We start from the raw sequence: 22892 nt of genomic DNA on the forward strand, positions 1-22892 counted from the left end.
ATTTCTTCAGCCACCTCTTTCAGTACTCTGGTGTGTACACTATCTGGCGCAGGTGAGTTATCTACCTTCAGACCCATCAGCTTCCCAAGAACCTTCTCTCTAGTTATGGTAACTTCACACATTTCATGCCCCCTGACAGCTAGAACTTCTACCATACTGCTAGTGTCTTCCACCATGAAGACTGATACAAGATACTTATTCAGTTCACTTGCCATTTCATTGCCCATTACTACCTCTCCAGCATCATTTTCCAGCAGTGTGATATCCAGTCTCGCCTCTCTTTTACACTTTTGTATCTGAAGAAACTTTTGGTATTCTGTTTAATATTACTAGATAGCTTACTTTCATTTTCCACTTTTATATTTTATTGACTTGTTTAATTGCCTTATGTTGGTTTTTAAATCCTTTCCAATCCTCTAACTTCCCACTATTTGTTGCTGTATTATATCCCCTCTCCTTGGCTTCTATGTTGACTTCAACTTCTTTTGTTAGCCACGGATCTGTCATCTTTCCTTTAGATTCTTCCTCTTTGGTATATGTATATCCTGTGCCTTCTGAATTACTTCCAGAAATTCCAGGCATTGCTGCTCTACCACCATCCCCGGCAGTGTTCTTTCCCTATCATTTCTGGCCAATTCCTCTCTCATGGCTCTGTAATTCTCTTTACTTCATTCTAATACTGATTCATCTGACTTTAGCTTCCCCTTCTCAAATTTCAGGGTGAATTGAATCATAATATGATTACTTGCCACAAAGGTCTTTAATCAATTCTGGTTCATTGCACAACACCCAATTCAGAATAGTTGATTCCCTATTATTCTCCCAAATAGAATAGTTGGGCTCAAATGCAAGCTGCTCTAAAAAGCCATCTCTTGGGCACTCTAAAAACTCTCTCTCCTGGAATCCAACACCAACCTGATTTTCCCAGTCTACCTTGGTATTGAAGTCCCCCATGACTATTGCCCTTTTGGATGCATTTTCTATCTCCCGCTGTAGTTTGTAGGCCACATCCTTACAACTGTTTTGGGATCTGTATACAATCCCATCAGGGTCTTTTTACCCTTGCAGTTCCTTAGCTCTATCCATAATAATTCAACACCTCTGACCCTATGTCACCTCTTTCTAATGACTTGATTTGATTTCATTTTTGTCCAACAAAGCAATGCCACCCCCTCTGCCTTCCTGCCTGTCCTTTTGATACTACATGTACACTTGGACATTAAATCTATCAACGTTACATTTTGTTCCCTTCTCCCACTTTGAGCTGTTATTTACCTTCACCAATCACTATGGGAGCTTCTACAACATCTGAAGTTCTCAACTGGATTTCTTGATAACAGAGGGTAACATATTCTACTTGTTAGTGAGGCAAGGGGGAAAGAATACGGAACATCAACTCAAAGTTGGAACCAGACTTTTCAGAAAACCCTCTCCAAGCAGCTGGCAATGGAAATTTACAACACCCTTCCACAAACAGGACAGATAGGAATGCTCCAAGAGCCAGTCTAGACTCGATGGGCCAAATCTTTTCCTTCTATGTTATAAGAAGATATGAAATATGAAGTATAATAATTACAATTAATTCTGGGTCAAGTGTCTATTTTAAATCCAAGAATCACATGTCATTAACCCATGGTATTAAAAGATATGAAGGAAAATTAACATGAGCTTAGGGCACGGAATAGCCATTAAGGTCCTATATTCCCTGATAAGTTGGATCACTTCAGCTCCTTGAATGGAAACAAGACACATTGACAGGAACTCCTGAGGGGTAACGGTAGGGTTGTGTAATGGAATTTCCCTGTTTAGAGAAGAACAAAAGTAAATAGGAGCAGGAGTAGGCTTTCGGCCCCTCAGTCCTGCCCCCTTCATTCAATACGTTCAAGGCTGGTCTATTCCAAGCTTTATCTCCTCTTTGTGCTTTCTGTATCCCTCAATTCACCCAATGATCTGGCCTCCACACAACCTGGTGGAAAGAACTCCAGAAATCCCCCACCATCTGTGAGCGGAAGTCCCTACAAACTTCAGCTTCAAATGACTATCCTCTGAAGTTGTACTATCATTTGATTTCTTTCTAACATTTTCACTATGGTATTGCAATTAAAATAAAGACCATTTTATAAACACTCACAGTAAGTCTTGAAGAAAAATTGTGTTACAGTTCTTGCCCAGTGTGCAGCTGTAACAGGTGTTAATGGTTTTTCCTTGATCAGGGCAGTGACAGGCAACACAAGATCACCACTGCAGTCATCTACAGATGGTCATCAAATGCATCCTTGACGGCACAACACACACCTTGAGGAAGAACATTTCAAAAGGAAGCTTTTACACCTTTGTACAATAAACGCATTTTCGTGTTATACCTGTCATGATGCAGCCTCTGCTCTCAATACTGAATTCAACTATTTCAGGTATCAGAACTGGCCAACCTTGCTGTTAAGGTCATCCACCTGTTTTATTAATTTAGTCGTTCCCTCTCCACACACATTGCCTGACGTGAGGCTTTTCCAACATTCTTCCTAAGATTTCAGCTTCTCCTCGCTGACAATCAACACAGATGCACCGTAAGACATTGCTCCCATTAGGGAGGAGGTACAGGATCCTAAAGGCACATACTCAACATTTTAGGAACAGCTTCTTCCTGTCTGCCATCATCACAATCCTTGGCTTTGCCCTAACAGAGACAATCCCTTCATGTTATCCCTCTTCCCTCACCCTAACAGAGATATTCCTTTAGTCCTGTCCCTCTTCCTTCACCCTATCAGAGACATTTCCTTATCCCTACCCTACTTTTCTCATCCTATCAAAGGCATTCCCTTATCCCTATCCCTTTCCCCTCACTCTATCAGAGACATTCCCTTAGTTTAACCTCACTCACCCTCTCTGCAAATTTAAACAGGCTTTTTTCCACTTTCTTCATTCTGAACAATGGTCTGTGACCTGAAACATCCACTCTGATTTTCTCCCCATAGAAGCTATCTGGGCTGTTGTGTCTTCTGTACTTTCTGTTTTTATTTTGGATGTCCAGTATCTACAGTTTTTTGATTTTCAACTACAACTATTGACAGTCTTCAATGTTATTGTGATGCAAGGAAATGCACCTAAAAAATAACATTTCTCTCTCACTGCAGATGCTGTGTTTTTCAGCACTCAGTAGTTATGACATGTGAAGGTCATTTGGACAGGTACATGTAGGGGTCACTGTTCTGGGTACGGGTACCTGTACCTCCTACCCAACAGAAATAATGGTAAAGAAATCTGATGGCAGAGGGGAAGAAGCTGTTTCTAAGATTCATTGTGTATACGGCCCAGACCATCATGAGTAACACCCTCCACACCAGTGGGCACATCTATACGAAGCACTATCGCAGGAAAGCAACACCCATCACCAAGGACCCCCTCCATCCCGGTCAGGCTTGCTTCTCGCTGCTGCCATCAGGAAGAAGGTACAAGAGGCTCAGGACCCACGCCACCAAGTTCAGGAACAGTTATTACCTCTCATCTATCAGGCTCTTGAACCAAAGTTCATGGTACATTTATTATCAAAGTAGATACAGTACACATTATACAATCTTGAGATTCATCTCCTAACAGGGTGTCAGGAAACAAACCTAAAAGAACCGATAAAAAAAAGACTGGCAAACACCCAATGTGCAAAGAGAAAAAAACAAACCATACAAACAATAAATGCAGGCAAATAGTGTTCAGAACTGAAGTCCACAGAGCGTTTGTCCACAAAGCCTTACTTTAGTGTAGGGCTGAGTAGACATCACAGAGCAGTGAGCTGAACTGGCCCGTCCCTCTCCTCGGGCCCCGACACCCCGAGCTTTCCAATCCGGCCTGGCACCTAAATATCATTCAAACATTGGGTTCAGTTGCTTCTATACCTTCTGGAGCCTGGACCCTGTCACCTCATTTCGGCCTGTACCCGACTTTTCTGATTCATCGTCCAAACATCGTGTTCAGACCAAAAAGATAACTTCACTCGCCTCCAGAACTGAACTGTTCCCACGAGCTACGGACTCACCTTCAAGGACTCCCCATCTTATGATCTCAATATTTATTGCTTGCTTGCTTATTTGTTTGTTTGTTTATTTATTTGTTATGTTTTTCTTCTCTTTTCGTATTTGCACAGTTTGTTGCATGTTTTATTTTGCACGTTGTTGACCAACCTGTTGGGACATTAATTCTATTTAGTTCCTAGTATTTACTGTGATTGCCCATAGGAAAATGAATCTCAGGATTGTATGCAGTGAGATATATAAACTTTGATAATAAATTTACTTTGAACTTCAAACTCTTGAAGTTTGCTTTCTGAACTCATGAACACGACCTTGTTTTCCCCTCTTGCACAATTTAATTTTGCAACTTTTAGTAATTTTTACGTTTTGCACTGTAACTACTGCCACCAAAGGACAAATGTCATGACATACAGTATGTCAGTGATGATAAACCTGATTCTGCTACTCATTCGAATGTCAGCTGGGGTGGGCGGTAAAGAGAGAAGCATGTCAATGCAAAGACACAGTAAATCAATGATAAATTGCACTTGTTTTGACAAGCTGCAACTTACAAGTGGTTCATCCATTGTTGTCGGAAGGAAGACTACAGGAGCTCAAGAGAATAGTTTCTTCCATGTTAAACAGCTTGTTTGTTTCCTTTTCATTAACCTGATCAAAAAGACTGTAAATGTTACTGATTTTCACCAAACTTCATTTGGAAGATATGTTGCCCATTTTATTGCACCAAGCAAAACCCTCCTACAGCAACAATTGTAATTAATTTAAACTCTTTGTTACAGCAAACAAAAATCACATGATTTTGCTAACAGGGAGATCTTAAATAGATCTAGAATAAAAAGTCAGTTTTGTTAATAGAGGCCACAGACCTACTGGGAGGTAAAAATACTTCGGTCCTGTCGGGAAGGAAGTTTGTTCCTATTCTGTCTGGTCTACAAGTAACAGTGTGGTTAGAAACGTAGAAAACCTACAGCACAATACAGGCCCTTCAGCCCACAAAGTTGTGCCGAACATGTCCCTACCTTAGAAATTACTAGGGTTACCCATAGCCCTCTATTTTTCTAAGCTCCATGTACCTATCCAAAAGTCTCTTAAAAGACCCTATCGTATCCGCCTCCACCACCGTTGCTGGCAGCCCATTCCACACACTCACTACTCTCTGCGTAAATAACTTACCCCTGACATCTCCTCTGTACTTACTCCCAAGCATCTTAAACCTGTGCCCTCCTGTGGCAGCCATTTCAGCCCTGGGAAAAAGCCTCTGACTATCCACACAATCAATGCCTCTCATTATCTTACACACCTCTATCAGGTCACCTCTCATCCTCCCGTCGCTCCAAGGAGTAAAGGCTGAATTCACTCAACCTGTTCTCATAAGGCATGCTCCCCAACCCAGCCAACATCCTTGTAAGTCTCCTCTGCACCCTTTCTATGGTTTCCACATCCTTCCTGTAGTGAGGCGACCAGAACTGAGCACAATACTCCAAGTGGGGTCTGACCAGAGTCCTATATAGCTGCAACATTACCCCTTGGCTCCTAAATTCAATTCCACGATTAATGAAGGCCAATACACCGTGTGCCTTCTTTACCACAGAGTCAACCTGCGCAGCTGCTTTGAGCGTCCTATGGACTTGGACTCCAAGATCCCTCTGATCCTCCATTCCTGCCAAGAGTCTTACCATTAATGCTATATTCTGCCATCATATTTGACCTACCACAATGAACCACTTCACACTTATCTGGGTTGAACTCCATCTGCCACTTCTCAGCCCAGTTTTGCATCCTATCAATGACTCGCTGTAACCGCTGACAGCCCTCCACACTATCCACAACGCCTCCAACCTTTGTATCATCAGCAAACTTACTAACCTATCCCTCCACTTCCCCATCCAGGTCATTTATAAAAATCATGAAGAGTAGGGGTCCCAGAACAGATCCCTGCGACACACCACTTGTCACCAACCTCCATGCAGAATATGACCTGTCTACAACCACTCTTTGCTTTCTGTGGGCAAGCCAGTTCTGGATCCACAAAGCAATGCCCCCTTGGATCCCATGCCTCCTTACTTTCTCAATAAGCCTTGCATGGGGTACCTTATCAAATGCCTTGCTGTAATCCATATGCACTACATCTTTTGCTCTTCCTTCATCAATGTGTTTAGTCACATCCTCAAAAAATTCAATCAAGCTCATAAGGCATGACCTGCCCTTGACAAAGCCATGCTGACTATTCCTAATCATATTAAACCTCTCCAAATGTTCATAAATCCTGCCTCTCAAGATCTTCTCCATCAACTTACCCACCACTGAAGTAAGACTCACTGGTCTATAATTTCCTGGGCTATCCCTACTCCCTTTCTTGAATAAAGGAACAACATCCGCAACCCTCCAATCCTCTGGAACCTCTCCCATCCCCACGTTGATGTTGCCTGGCCCTTGGAAAGGGTTTGCCATTTAATTAAAGGTAGATAATAAATGCAAACAATGTCCAAACCCAGTGAATGAATGTAAACAAAACATAGCAACAATCAGAAGTTATTTTAATTTATCACTCTTTCAGCAGCTGAACAGCACCTGAAATGCCAGCATTATTTGCCTCAGCACCAATTGTCTTTGAACACTACAGTAAAGTCCACAGCTTTGGTACCCTGTTGCAGGAAAGACATTATTCAGCTGGAAAGAGTGCAAAGAAGATTTATGTGAATATTGCCAGGACTTGAGAGCCTGAGTTATCGGGAATGGTTGGACAGGCTACCAAATTTGTTCCCTGCAGCATTGGAGATTTGGGGTAATCTCCTAGAGGTGTTGAAAATCATGATTGCCATGGATAAGGGGAATGCACACTGACTTTTTCCTAATGAACGTGAGAGAAAGAGAGTGTGAGTATGAGAGTGTTTGTGAGTGAGCTAGATAAGTAGATATAGATATCTGCAGATGCTGGAAATCCAAAGCAACACACATAAAATGCTGGAGGAACTCAGCAAGCCAGGAAGCATTTATGGAAAGGAGTAAATGGTCAATGTTTCGGCTGAGACCCTTCTTCAGGACGAGAAGCTGATTTCTTGGCCACCACTGACAGATTGAATATGGGGTGATCGAGAGATTGACATTGGCAAGCTATTGATGTCTCAAAGGGAGACAGCACTGGAGGAGTTCACAGAGAGCTGAAGGGCCGAATCTGTGCAATAATAAGTAAACCAGAAATTGTTGGCAAACTCAGCATTTCAGTCAGCATCTTTGGAATGCAAAAGAGTTCGCATTTCAAATCTGGAACCCTCCAGGTGTTTGTAGAGTACAGCAATGGTGGACCAAAGGGAATTCCTGTGACAGTGTAAAATAATCCAACTCTTCAATAGTCAATAGTCAATAGTCATACTTTATTGATCTCGGGGGAAATTGGTTTTCGTTATAGTTGCACCATAAATAATAAATAGTAATAGAAATAGTAATAGTAATATTACTATTAGTAAATAGTTATTAGTAATAGTCATAGAAATAATAATAGTAATAGAATAGTAATAGAAAATAGAAATAAATAGTTAAATAGTAATATGTAAATTATGCCAGTAAATTATGAAATAAATCCAGGACCAGCCTATCGGCTCAGGGTGTCTGACCCTCCAAGGGAGGAGTTGTAAAGTTTGATGGCCACAGGCAGGAATGACTTCCTATGATGCTCTGTGCTGCATCTCGGAGGAATGAGTCTCTGGCTGAATGTACTCCTGTACCCAACAAGTACATTACGTAGTGGATGGGAGACATTGACCAAGATGGCATGCAACTTAAGACAGCATCCTCTTTTCAGACACCACCGTCAGAGAGTCCAGTTCCATCCCCACAACATCACTGGCCTTAGGAATGAGTTTGTTGATTCTGTTGGTGTCTGCTACCCTCAGCCTGCTGCCCCAACACAGAACAGCAAACATGATCGCACTGGCCACCACAGACTCGTAGAACATCCTCAGCATCATCTGGCAGATGTTAAAGGACCTCAGTCTACTCAGGAAATAGAGATGGCTCCGACTCTTCTTGTAGACAGCCTCAGTGTTCTTTGACCAGTCCAGTTTATTGTCAATTCGTATCCCCAGGTATTTGTAATCCTCCACCATGTTCACATTGACCCCCTGGATGGAAACAGGGGTCACCGGTACCTTAGCTCTCCTCAGGTCTACCACCAGCTCCTTAATCTTTTTTCACATTAAGCTGCAGATAATTCTACTCACACCATGTGACAAAGTTTCCTACCGTAGCCCTGTACTCAACCTCATCTCCCTTGCTGATACATCCAACTATGGCAGAGTCATCAGAAAACTTCTGAAGATGACAAGACTCTGTGCAGTAGTTGAAGTCCGAGGTGTAAATGGTGAAGAGAAAGGGAGACAAGACAGTCCCCTGTGGAGCCCCAGTGCTGCTGATCACTCTGTCGGACACACAGTGTTGTGAGCACACGTACTGTGGTCTGCCAGTCAGGTAATCAAGAATCCATGATACCAGGGAAGCATTCACCTGCATCGCTGTCAGCTTCTCCCCCAGCAGAGCAGATGGCGTTGAATGCACTGGAGAAGTCAAAAAACATGACCCTCACAGTGCTCGCTGGCTTGTCCAGGTGGGCGTAGACACGGTTCAGCAGGTAGACGATGGCATCCTCAACTCCTAGTCGGGGCTGGTAGGCGAACTGGAGGGGATCTAAGTGTGGCCTGACCATAGGCCGGAGCAGTTCCAGAACAAGTCTCTCCAGGGTCTTCATGATGTGGGAGGTCAATGCCACCGGTCTGTAGTCATTGAGGCTGCTGGGGCGCGGCGTCTTCGGCACAGGGACGAGGCAGGACGTCTTCCACAATACAGGAACCCTCCGGAGCCTCAGGCTCAGGTTGAATACATGGTGAAGTACTCCACATAGCTGAGGGGCACAGGCTTTGAGCACCCTGATACTGACACCATCCGGTCCTGCAGCCTTGCTTGGGTTGAGACATTTCAGCTGTCTTCTCACCTGTTCAGCTGTGAAGCCCACCATGGTGGTTTTGTGTGGGGGAGGGGTATAGTCATGAGAGCAGGGTAGGGGACTGTGAGGAGGGGTAGGAGGGGAGAGTGGAATATGTGTTGGTTGGGGGCCGACAACAGATGGCTCATATGGGGGATGGGCAGGGGTCACAATGTCAAATCTGTTAACAAACAGGTTAAGTTCGTTGGCCCTGTCCACACTGTCTTCAGCTCCTCTGTTGCTAGTTTGCCGAAACCCTGTGATGGTCCTCATCCCCCTCCAGACCTCTCTCATGTTGTTCTGCTGGAGTTTCCACTCAAGCTTCCTCCTGTACCTGTCTTTAGCCTCCCTTATCCTGGCTTTCAGGTCCCTCAGTATTGCCCTCAGCTCCTCCCTATTTCCATCTCTATTCTTTCTTTTTAAATCTTTTTATTGAATAAGTATACAAAAAAGGTAAGCCATATAAACATTAATACAATGTTAAAGTATAATAAAATTCCAAAAGGTATCAATACCAAAAAAAAACTACAAACAATGTAATTTAAACATAAGAAACCAAGATAACATAATAGTATACTAAATTTTATATATATCAATGGAAAAAAAAAGAAAAAAAAACCCCAAAAAAAAACCCACCGTGCAACTAACTAAAAGCAAAGCAAAGCAATGGGCTAACTTGAAACCAAACAGAGTTAAACTTAAAATCACGTCCTCAATCCCGACCTCCATTAAAAACAGTGAAAAAAAAACAAGAAGGGTAAATATTACATTAAATGAAAATATCGAATAAAAGGTCCCCAAATCTGTTCAAATTTAAATGAAGAATCATAAAGGTTACTTCTAATTTTCTCCAAATTCAAACATAAAATCGTCTGAGAAAACCAAAAAAAGGTAGTTGGAGCATTAAGCTCTTTCCAATGTTGTAAAATACATCTTTTCGCCATTAAAGTAAGAAATGCAATCATTCTACGGGCTGAAGGGGAAAGATTACTAGAAATTTTAGGTAGTCCAAAGATAGCAGTAATAGGGTGAGGAGAGATATCTATATTTAATACCTTAGAAATAATATTAAAAATATCTCTCCAAAAAGTTTCCAAAGTAGGGCAAGACCAAAACATATGAGTTAAAGAGGCTATCTGCCCCGAACATCTATCACAGAAAGGATTAATATGCGAGTAAAAACGCGCTAACTTATCTTTGGACATATGTGCTCTATGAACCACTTTAAATTGAATTAGGGAATGTTTAGCACAAATAGAGGAAGTATTAACTAATTGTAAAATCTGCCCCCAATCATCCACAGAAATGGTAAGCCCCAATTCCTGTTCCCAATCTACCCTAATCTTATCAAATGGAGCTTTCCTAAGTTTCATAATAATATTATAAATCATAGCCGATGCATCTTTCTGACATGGATTGAGGTTAATTATCGAATCTAAAATATATGTAGGAGGAAGCATTGGAAAGGAAGAAAGTATAGTACTTAGGAAATTTCTAACTTGTAAATATCTAAAAAAGTGTATTCTTGATAAGTTATATTTATTAGATAATTGTTCAAAAGACATAAGGGAACCATCTAAAAATAAATCCAAAAACCGTAAAATACCCTTAGTCTTCCAAGTTTGAAAAGCGCGATCCGTAAAAGAGGGAGGAAAAAATATGTTACCTAAAATAGGAATCGCTAACCCGAATTGATTAAGATCAAAAAATTTTCTGAATTGAAACCAAATGCGCAAAGCATATTTAACTATCGGGTTAGAGACCTGCTTAAGGCGTTTCGAATCAAAAGGGAGAGAGGAGCCTAAAATAGAGCCAAGTGTATAACCCTGAACAGATTGTAGTTCCAATGCTACCCATTTAGGAATAGATAGTATGTCCTGATCAAGTAACCAAAATTTCATATGTCGAATATTAATAGCCCAATAATAGAATCTAAAGTTAGGTAATGCTAAACCTCCATCTCTCTTAGCTTTCTGTAAATGTATTTTACCCAGTCTCGGATTCTTATTCTGCCAAATAAATGAAGAAATTTTAGAGTCAACTTTATCAAAGAAAGATTTTGGAACAAAAATTGGTAATGCCTGAAACACATATAAAAATTTTGGCAAAAAAAACATCTTAACTGCATTAATACGACCAATCAAAGTTAAATATAAGGGAAACCATTTAGATGAAAGTTGAGTAATATGGTCTATTAATGGTAAAAAGTTAGTCTTAAACAAATCTTTGTATTTACAAGTAATTTTAATCCCAAAATATGAGAAATAATTATTAATCAATTTAAATGGAAATTTATAATATAAGGGAAGATGTTTATTAATCGGAAAAAGTTCACTCTTACTAAGATTTAATTTATAACCTGAAAAAAAACCAAATTGTGCTAATAACTCTAAAACAGCAGGAATGGATTTCTCAGGATTAGAAATATATAAAAGTAAATCATCAGCATAGAGTGATAATTTATGGGACTTTAATCCCCGAGTTATCCCAGTAATATTTGAAGATTCTCGAATAGCAATTGCAAGAGGTTCTAATGCAATATCAAATAATAGGGGACTAAGAGGACAGCCTTGTCGAGTACCTCGAAAGAGAGGAAAAAAAGGTGAGTTTAAAGAGTTAGTACGAACCGAGGCTACAGGGGAATGATATAACAGTTTAATCCAGGATATAAATTTCAAGCTAAAATTAAACATTTCAAGCACCTTAAATAAATAAGGCCATTCTACTCTATCAAAAGCTTTCTCGGCATCTAAAGAAATAACACACTCAGGAACATTTTGTGAGGGAGTATAAACGATATTTAACAATGTACGAATATTATAAAAAGAGTAACGACCTTTAATAAAACCCGTTTGGTCTTCCGAAATAATAGAAGGAAGTACTTTTTCTAGTCTATTTGCTAATAACTTAGAAAAAACTTTAGAGTCAACATTTAATAAAGATATTGGTCTATAAGATGCACATTGAGCAGGGTCTTTAACCTTCTTAAGTATTAGAGAAATTGATGCTCTATTAAAAGATTCAGGAAGTTTACCAAGTTTCAGAGAAGCCTCAAAAACCCTACAGAGCCAAGGGATCAATAAAGAAGCAAAACATTTATAAAATTCAACGGTAAACCCATCCGGGCCAGGAGCTTTCCCCAGATTCATAGAAAAAATAACATTCTTAATCTCATCCATTGTAATGGAAGTATCTAATAAAGAAGACATATCCTGTGAAATCTGAGGGAAGTCTAACTTATCTAAAAAATCATTCATATATTTAGAATCTCGAGGAGACTCTGATTGATATAAAGAAGAATAAAAATCACAAAAGGTTTGATTAATCCCCACATGATCCAGTATCAATCGATCATTTTGGTTATAAATCTGATTGATTTGAGATTTAACATAATTAGATTTCAATTGATTAGCCAGCAGCTTGCCAATTTTGTCACTGTGAACATAAAAGTCACTTCTTGTTTTCTTTAATTGGTTTACAATCAAGGACGAGAGTAGTAAACTGTGTTCCATTTGAAGTTCAGTTCTTTGTTTGTATAACTCCTCAGAAGGAGCCATAACATATTTCTTATCAATTTCTTTAATCTTGTCCACAATTGCCATCTCCTCCTGCTTCTGTTTCTTCCTCAAAGCAGCAGAATACGAAATAATCTGACCCCGAATATAGGCTTTAAAGGTGTCCCAAAGAGTGTTAACCGAAATATCCTCTGTATGGTTAATTGTAAAAAAAAGCTCAATCTGTTCATTCATAAAGTTAACAAAGTCCGAGTCCTGAAGCAACAGCGAATTGAAACGCCATTGTCTATTATTTGGTATATTGGCCATAATTTTAATAGAAAGCTTAAGTGGAGCATGATCCGAAATGGTTATAGAATCATAATCACATTTAATCACTGAAGGAATAAGACGAGAATCAATAAAAAAATAATCAATTCTTGAATAGGAATGATGAACATGTGAAAAGAAGGAAAAATCTTTTTCCTGAGGATGCAGAAAACGCCAAATGTCCGTCGACCCAGAATCAGAAAGGAAAAAATTAATCAAATTTGCAGATTTATTAGGTAAGGTCCGTAAAGGATATTTCCATCTCTAAACGCCCTCTTTTTAGCGTTCAGGATGTCCTTAATGTCCTTTGTCACCCATGGCTTGTTATTTGAATAACAAAAGTCAGTTCTTGTCGGAACATTGCAGTCCACACAGAAGTTAATGTAATCAGTGATGCATTCTGTGAGCCCATCAATATCCTCTCCATGTGGCTCACAGAGTGCCTGCCAGTTTGTCACCTCAAAACAACCCTGGAGTGCCTCATAAGCCTCCTCCGACCACTTCCTCACTGTCCTCGAGGTTGCAGGTTTACTCTTCACCAGAGGCACGTAGCAGGGTTTGAGATGCACCATGTTGTGATCTGACCTTCCCAGTGGGGGGAGGGGAGAAGAGCTGTATGCATCCTTAACATTAGCGTACATCAAATCCAGAGTCCTCTCCCCTCTGGTTGTACAGCTCACATACTATGTGAAGTCAAGGGGGCAGTTTGCTTTGTAATGTGTGTCTGTGTAAATGTTCAACAGACTGGTTAACTGGGACACTCCCAATAGGCCTGACAATACAAACAAAGAGGAGATGGTGGAAAAATGGCAGTTCTGGTACAGTTAAGACTTAAAATGAAGACTCTGCTTAACCAGAATCTAGTGAAAGGTCAACTATCCAAATCATTAACTTTGCTTTTCTTTTGTCTCCTCAGATGCTGCTTGGTCCTACTGAGTTTCAGTTTTTATTTCACTTTTCCTGCATCTGCAGTTTCGACAGTCCTTTGAAAGAGAAATCCATTTAGTCTGCGTGCTCTCCACTTTTTAAGGCATCCCTTTCCAAATGCAGATCCTACTACCGCATCTGCCTTTCTGACAAAGCATGTCAGTTCATAAACATTGTTTCTCACAATATTCTCTTTAATTACTCTAGTCTCTTTAGCAAATCACCTTCTCTAACTTGAGGTCCTTCCGGCAATTTTCCTTTACATCGTAAAGGCGCAGAAGAGGTTCACCAGGATATTGCCTGGATTGAAGAGCATTACCTGTAAGGAAAGCTTGGACAAACTTGGATTGTTTTATCTGGAGCATCAGAGACTTGATAGAGGTTTATAAAATTATGAGAAGCATAGACATGGTATTTAGAGCCTTTTTCCCCAGATGAAAATATCATATGCTGGAGGGCACAGCTTTAAGGTGAAAGGGCAGAGGAGAAAGATTAAAGGAGAATTACAAGGCATGCTTTTATTCAACAAGAAGAGTGGTAGGTGCCTGGAACTTACTGTCATAGAAACTGAGGGAAGCAGATATGAAAGCAATATTTCAGGGGCTCTAGACAGCCTCGTGAACAGGTAGGGAATGAAGGAATGTAGACCATGTGCAGGCAGAGATACAGTTTAAATTGTCATTATTGTTAGCACAGACATCATGGGCCAAAGGGCCTGCTTCTGTTTATACTGTTCTATATCCTCTTTTCTGAAAGACACTTCATATTGTTAATTTATGAATATAAATTTTCTCTCTCTAAAAGCAACATCAGTTTCTCCAGACGTTTTGTGTAACTGATGCTTCATCCCTGGGACCATTCTTGTGAGTTTCCTTTCTACCACGTGTGAACACTCCAGCTAGGACCTGAACTAATGCATCACTAGCAGAGTGTGTGCTGAAATCCATCCCTAAGACTAGAGCGTTTTGTACACAAACACAGCAGAGACTTCGCTGGATGTTAATGGAAATCTAGTGGCACAGATAGTAGAGCCGCTGCCCCTCAACATCAGAAACCCAGCTTCAATTCTGACTTCAGATGCTGTCTTCGTGGAGTTTGCATGTTCACTTTGTTACCACATGGGTTCCCTCAGGTGCTCCACTTTTCTCCCACATATTAATTGGCTTCTGTAAGTTGCTTTGGTGTGTAGCTGAGTGGCAGAACCTGAGGGAGTTGAGAATAAAAGATGGGATTGGTGCAGGATTAGTGTAAATGGGTGGTTGATAGTTCTCATATACTCATTGGAGTGAAGGGCTTGATTTAATGCTGTATTCCTCCAGGACTCTGAAAAATCATAAGTCTCAAAAATCACCACCAAATTCCTGCAAGCCGTTCATTGCCATGTTTTTGGAAAGATTTTTTCCATCATTTGACAGGCAGGGAGAGATATTGGTCTGTGGTCACCAGCTGTAAACATCTGGGGGTGTTTCACTGCTGGGTGTATCACCTCCTAACATCTGGCTCCGATAACTTCAGTGGGATGGAATGTCAAGTCCAAGATATGACTGGTGACTGACTCCTCGTTTAGCCCTGGTAACCAAAGACTAGTTTTGCCCTGATAACTTTTTAAAATAGGGAAACATCTGCATAGGAAACACAAGGTCACTGAGGCAGCTCCACCAGCAAGGTCAAACTTGAAAACAGCTGCATGGGAAACGCAACCAATCTGGAATGCCTTCGGGTTGGGGCAAATTTGAGTTCCAAATCCCAGAGAAAGCTGAATCCCAGAAAATGAGGATAATAATCTGTGGACTAATTAGAATGCAGCACAGAGACCAAACAACTACATGCACAAGTTGCTCAAAAGTTTTCCTTCTAATGTATCCAAGAATTGGAGTAACCATTTAACAATGCAGAACATGTAAGTTACACCTTAATGCAATGTTAATTTCAACATACATTTCCAATGCCTTTTTGATGGGTGATGTTTAGTTAATTTTATCTCAAATACTTTCACTCCCTCACTATGAGGTTGCCTAACTAAAAAATTCCTTTGGAGTTGAGTAAAGCCTGGCATCCATTGTAATCATTTATCAGCCAGCTATCTTACACAATGGAACTGTAAACATTACAAAGTATAAACACATTGCATAGACATGGCCTCATCACACACAGCAGAAACATATGTGTCCTTCTGTGCCGTGTTACCAAGAAAAGCATGCCCCAAACAAACCCCCAACAAGACTAATGAGTTTGCTAATGCTGATAAAGGAATGAATTTTCACATGTTGTCTCAACAAGTCAGGACAGTAGAGATTTTAAGCAGTATCCTCTCAAACTAGAGAGATGAGGGGTCATTTTAACCTAATACACATCTTCAGAAAAGACCTGAAGTTCCATGAGGATGGGAAGATGTTTCAATAATTGTTCCGTTAGTGACTGGTATTGACCTGGTACACAGAATATTTTGGGATGTAACTCACCCTCCGGTGTCAAAATGGTTGTTGAGATGCATCTAGTGTGGTAGTGTAGTGGGTAGTGCTTGTCATTCTCACTTTCAACTTCCACCGCTGGCTAGCAGTCTTGTGAAAAGGACAGCTGAATGTGTAAGTCTCTCCCTGCCAGTACATAGCCTCACCAACAGCAAGCCTCGTGTAGTGCCTCCTCGCTGGCGACACACAGAAACTGAATCCTTTCAGACTCAGGCTGAGGATGGGGAGGAGGTCTGGCCCCTCCATATGTAGCATGCAGGCCCACCGGCGTGTGGACATGCCCTGGTGCTCATGAATCAGATCCCCAGCTATGGGTTAATAGCCTCACTACCTTGTGGGCTGCCTCGGGAGAGACAAAGGCTACATGAGTAAACCCAGATACCAAGTCCAGAGTGGAGCCTCTAAAGCAGCTGGGAGTTATTGAACATCCTTCTGACAATTCGTGCAGCCAAGGTGGTGCCAAACACATTGCCTCCTAAGCTTTCCTTTGGACTACACTGGTGAGGTCGAGAGGGGGATCTTGACAACTGGGCATCTCAGGATCTCCATACCTTCCATCCAGGCTTGTGCTGATGGTGATGGTCACCTATTGTCCTTTGGGACAGATCCTGAGGTCTCACACCATCAAGTTTCAAGGATGTGGAGACTGTAGGTCTACCAGGGTGCTGCTTGGATTATAAAGCATGATCTATAAGGAAAAATTGAACACAGTTGGGCTGCTTTCAAACGTTTTTAGAGGCTGAAGGTGACCCGGTAGAAGTGTATAAAGTTATGAGTACTATAGATAAACATGTAAAATCTTTTTCTGAGGGTAGAACTGTCAAGTTCTAAGGACGTGTATTTAAGGTGAGGTGAGAGGGAACTTTAAAGGAGATGTGTGGGACAAGTTTACTTTACATAGAGTGATGGGTGCCTGGTACAGGCTGCCCTGGTGTAGTGATAGAGGCAAATATGGCAGTTGCATTTAAGAGTTTGTTAGACACATGAATATGCAGGGATTGGAAGGATAAGGATCACCTACAGGCAGAAGAGATTTAATTTAATTCAATTCAGCATCATGTTCAGTACAGACATCATGGGCCAAAATGCCTATTTCTTTGCTGAACTGTTCTATGTTCTGAATCTTTCTCAAGAAATTGTCCTTTCAAAAAAAACATTGAAGACATTGCATGAGTTTAATTTGTTGAACTTTATAGAGACTTCTGTTAAGTAGATTCTGTGAACTGTTTATTGCTGTGTCCCATTTAAATAAGTGTTTGTTTAGAAAGTCAATGAATGTCATTATAAAACAGAATGCAGTAAATTGTTTTGTTGATTTCAGACATGGACTTAGAACCAAGAAACTACAGCACAGAAACAGGCCCTTTGGCCCTTCTTGGCTGTGCCGAACCATTTTCTGCCTAGTCCCACTGACCTGCACATGGACCATATCCCTCCATACACCTCCCATCCGTGTATCTGTCCAATTTATTCTTAAATGTTAAAAAAGAACCCGCATTCACCACCTCATCTGGCAGCTCATTCCATACTCCCACCACTCTCTGTGTGGAGAAGCCCCCCCTAATGTTCCCTTTAAACTTTTCCCCCCTCACCCTTAACCCATGTCCTCTGGTTTTTTTCTCCCCTTGCCTCAGTGGAAAAAGCCTGCTTGCATTCACTCTATCTATACCCATCATAATTTTATATACCTCTATCAAATCTCCCCTCATTCTTCTATACTCCAGGGAATAAAGTCCTAACCTATTCGACCTTTCTCTGTAACTGAGTTTCTCAAGTCCCGGCAACATCCTTGTAAACCTTCTCTGCACTCTTTCAACCTTATTTATATCCTTCCTGTAATTTGGTGATCAAAACTGAACACAATACTCCAGATTCGGCCTCACCAATGCCTTATACAACCTCATCATAACATTCCAGCTCTTATACTCAATACTTCGATTAATAAAGGCCAATGTACCAAAAGCTCTCTTTACGACCCTATCTACCTGTGACGACACTTTTAGGGAATTTTGTATCTGTATTCCCAGATCCCTCTGTTCCACTGCACTCCTCAGTGCCTTACCATTAACCTTGTATGTTCTATGTTGGTTTGTCCTTCCAACGTGCAATACCTCACACTTGTCAGTATTAAACTCCATCTGCCATTTTTCAGCCCATTTTTCCAGATGGTCCAAGTCCCTCTGCAGGCTCTGAAAACCTTCCTCACTGTCTATTACACCTCCAATCTTTGTATCATCAGCAAACTTGCTGATCCAATTTACCACATTATCATCCAGATCATTGATATAGATGACAAATAACAATGGACCCAGCACTAATCCCGTGGCACACCACTAGTCACAGGCCTCCACTCAGAGAAGCAATTTTCTACCACCACTCTCTGGCTTCTTCCATCGAGCCAATGTCCAATCCAATTTACCACCTCTCCATGAATACCTAGTGACTGAATTTTCCTAACTAACCTCCCATGCGGGACCTTGTCAAAGGCCTTACTGAAGTCCATGTAGACAATGTCCACTGCCTTCCCTTCATCCACTTTCCTGGTAACGTCCTCGAAAAACTCCAATAGATTGGTCAAACATGACCTACCACGCACAAAGCCATGTTGACTCTCCCTAATAAGCCCCTGTCTATCCAAATGCTTGTAGATTCTGTCTCTTAGTACTCCCTCCAATAACTTACCTACTACTGACGTTAAACTCACTGGCCTATAATTTCCCGGATTACTTTTCGATCCTTTTTTAAACAACGGAACAACATGAGCCACTCTCCAATCCTCCGGCACTTCACCCGTAGACAGCGACATTTTAAATATTTCTGCCAGGGCCCCCGCAATTTCAACACTAGTCTCCTTCAAGGTCCGAGGGAACACTCTGTCAGGTCCCGGGGATTTATCCACTTTAATTTTCCTCAAGACAGCAAGCGTCTCCTCCTTTTCGATCTGTACAGTTTCCATGGTCTCACTACTTGTTTCCCTCAATTCCATAGATTTCATGCCAGCTTCCTTAGTAAATACAGACGCAAAAAACCTATTTAAGATCTCCCCCATTTCCTTTGGTTCCGCACAAAGCCGACCACTCTGATCTTCAAGAGGACCAATTTTATCCCTTACAATCCTTTTGCTCTTAATATACTTGTAAAAGCTCTTTGGATTATCCTTCACTTTGACTGCCAAGGCAACCTCATGTCTTCTTTTTGCCCTCCTGATTTCTTTCTTAAGTATTTTCTTACACTTCTTATACTCCTCAAGCACCTGATTTACCCCCGTTTCCTATACATTTCATACAAATCCCTCTTCTTCTTTATCAGAGTTGCAATATCCCTTGAGAACCAAGGTTCCTTATTCCTATTCAATTTGCCTTTAATCCTGACAGGAACATACAAACTCTGCACTCTCAAAATTTCCCCTTTGAAGGCTTCCCACCTACCAATCACATCTTTGCCAGACTTCTCTGGCAAAACTGGCTAAAAGTCACTGCATCATGGGGATGAGTCACATATCAGCTAACCCAGAGTTAACGCACACAAAATGCTGGAGGAACTCAGCAGGTCAGGCAGTATCTATGGACAGGAATAAACTATCAACATATCAGACCAAGACTCTTCGGCAGTGTCCTGGGGAAAATAAAATGGGGTAGGGAAGGATTAGTTATTGGTTCAGACTCAGTGGGTTGAAGAATCCGTTTCTGTGCTGTACTCTCTCTGCCATCATCTTTCAACACTTATCTGAGCTTTATTCATGTTCTTGTCCTGGAGCTGGCAGGGACTTCAGTCAGAGACCAGCACATTCATGTACATTTCATAGTTGAGAGAGCATTTGGGTTGGGATCTCTGGAGGACTGTCCATTCCTGATTTAGCAACTATGCCTCCAGCTCAGCCTACTTCCCTCTATGCAACATGAGCCAATACCAAAGCTTGTATATGATATCTTTACATAGCACCAATTCTCCAAGGTTGGTCCCTCTCTAGACAGACTTGCATGCCATCTGTACAAATCATTTCATTACATCAGAGCACTGAGGTAGTGCATGGGAAAATGATAACAGAATGCAAAATAAAGTGTTACAGCTGCAGAGCAAGTGCAGTGCAGGTAGACGATAAGGTGCAAGACCATAATGAGGTAGATTGTGAGGTCAAGAGTCTATCTTATCATACCAGAAGCCTTCAATAATCTGATAACAGTGGGGTAGAATCGGTCCTTTAGCCTGGTGTCATGTGCTTTTAGGCTTTTGCATGATGGAAAGGAGAGAAGACCATGGTGGATGGGCTCTTTGATTATGTTGGTTGATTTACAGAGGCAGTGAGAAATATAGACAGAGTTCATCGAGGGGAAGCTGGTTTCAGTGATGTACAGAGCTGTGACCTCAACTCTTGGCAGTTTCTTGTGGCCACAGGCAGGGCAGTAGCCATACCAATTCATGATCTTGGTTGGGTTTGGAGATTCTGACTGGAAAACTTCTGAACATCCATCATGGACTGCCGAACACAGAAATTCAAGGCTTACTGAGTGAGAGAATGAGCTACAATCGTCACAGTGACTCCCCACTGCTACCAACTGCCACAGACACTTCACTCTACCTAGCTTTGGAGAGAGCACATTGCTACTGGCACCAAAATAAACTGATATTGTGACCCATGCAAGTTTCCTAGCATCAGTCTAAATCAGTGAGATTTTCAAACCATTCCCTGTTAATTGTGGCTGAAATCCCCACACCACACAGGGAAATAAAAGTGAATGTTCAGAGAGTTCCAAATTCCCAGAGAAAATCTGTATTGAAATTTCAGTGTTTTTAATTAATTTTGCATGTATTTGTTTCAGTTAGATTTTTTAAAAACGTCTAAAAATGATGATGCTTACTGAAGTACTCATGGCATCCGTTAGTCTTGCGAGACTATGGATATGTGCCTGGAAAGTCTTCACTCTCCCGGGCGCAGGCCTGGGCAAGGTTGTATGGAAAACCGGCAGTTGCCCATGCTGCAAGTCTTCCCTCTCCACGACACCGATGTTGTGCAAGGGAAGGGCAAGGGCTGATACAGCTTGGTACCAGTGTTGTTGCAGAGCACTGTGTGGTTAAGTGCCTTGCTCAAGGACACAACATGCTGCCTCAGCTGGGGCTCGAACTCACAACCTTCAGATCACTAGTCAAATGCCTTAACCACTTGGCCACATGCCAACGTTAAAGATAAAAGGAAACGTTTTTAAACAGATATTACTTTGGATACTGGTATTGCTTGCTGTTTAGTGACTGCAGCTTGCTGCTTACACTGATTCAGGCCCCACAAATGGTGCTGGGAGCCCTTATCCCAGTGGTAGAGCCCGGCAGGGGTCCAGGCAGGAACCAACGGCGCAGCCCAGGAGCCATTTCAGAGCACTGGCACATTTGCCTCAGTTATCAAAAGTACAGCAAATCTTTGGCAAGGCTAACACGACATCTCTCTTCATTGCTATGGGAACTGTATACAGAAGTAGGGATGATATATAGGGCCCATCAGGAGCACTGTATACAGTGTTGTACAGATGGGAGGGGGGAGAAGAGTCACAAAAGGCACCGATAAGTGGCAACTCTTTAGGTACAGCTATATTGGGAATCATCAGATATTCCTGTTTAGGACTACTACAGCTGAAATCCACAGTCATTGTCATGAGTACTTCAGTAAGCAACATCATTTTTAGACGTTTTTAAAAAATCTATCAATCCTCAAAATGGGATGGCAGATTTCGGGCACACGTGCAGTTCCTATTAAAGAAAATGGAAGCGGCAAAGGCCCACAGATCTACAGGCTCAATTGAAACACACAAGCTTAGGAACTTTTCCCCCCAAAACCCACCTCCCCCACCACCACCACTAATGTACAGTCACTGGAAAATGAAGCTGAAGATCTCAGAGCAAGATTGCAGCACCAGAGGGACATCAGGGACTGCTGTATACTTTACCTTATTGAAACATGGCTCACCCCTGCCATCTTGGGCGTAGCACTGCAGCCTGATGACTTCACCATTCTTCACAAAGACGGGTCAGTTGAGGCTTTTAAAAGTAGAAGGGGGGAGTGTGCTTCATGATAAACTCATCACTGTGCACATGATGGTTTTGTCTCGGTCCTGCTCACTCAACCTGGAACATCCAGCAGTCAAGAGTCATCCATTTTATCTGCCGAGGGAATTTTCCACCATCGTCCTGGTAGCAGTGTATGTTCCACCTCAGGCCAGTGCCATGCAGCACTGGAGGAGCTGAGTAACGTGATCAGCAGTCATGGAAGTGTTTGAGTAGACTTGGTATTTCACCAAAGATTCTCACAAATTTTTACATAGGTACTGTGGAAAACATCTGGCCAGGAGGGGTAATTTCATGGGATTGGAAAAAGCTGAAGGAAGTCACAAACTCAACCAGCACTAGTCTCCCCGGCATCAAGGACATCGTCAAAAAGCGATGCCTCAGAATGGCGACATCCATCATTAAAGGCCCACATCGCCCAGGACGTATCCTCTTCTCAGTGCAACCATCCAGGAGGTACAGAAGCCTGAAGATGCACAGTCAACATTTTAGGACAGCTTCTTCCCCACCACCATCAGCTTTCTGAATGGACAATGAACCTATGAACACCACCTCCCTATCTTTTTCTTCTTTTTTTGCTCTCTTTTTGCACAACACACTTAATTTTTAAATATCT

The 22892-nt window shown here is 41.6% G+C and overlaps 1 protein-coding gene across 4 annotated transcripts in view; it reads right to left on the reverse strand.

Annotated features, from left to right (window-relative positions):
- LOC134352590 (potassium voltage-gated channel subfamily S member 2-like) overlaps positions 1-22892 on the reverse strand; it is a 100268-nt gene that overhangs the window by 15012 nt on the left and 62364 nt on the right. Inside the window, exons 2-3 of one of the 4 annotated variants that reach the window (XM_063059884.1) lie at positions 4574-4670; positions 2132-2295 (exon numbers count right to left, since the gene is read on the reverse strand). The exons of 2 other annotated variants lie outside the window; for them this stretch is intronic. The gene's annotated coding sequence lies outside the window, so the exon portion shown is untranslated. Of the gene's footprint in view, positions 1-2131; positions 2296-4573; positions 4671-22158; positions 22236-22892 lie in introns of those variants that run through there. One more of the 4 variants, XM_063059893.1, reaches the window with a different exon arrangement.

This window comes from Mobula hypostoma, chromosome 1, assembly GCF_963921235.1.
Source record: "Mobula hypostoma chromosome 1, sMobHyp1.1, whole genome shotgun sequence".
NCBI classification, from domain to species: domain Eukaryota; kingdom Metazoa; phylum Chordata; class Chondrichthyes; order Myliobatiformes; family Myliobatidae; genus Mobula; species Mobula hypostoma.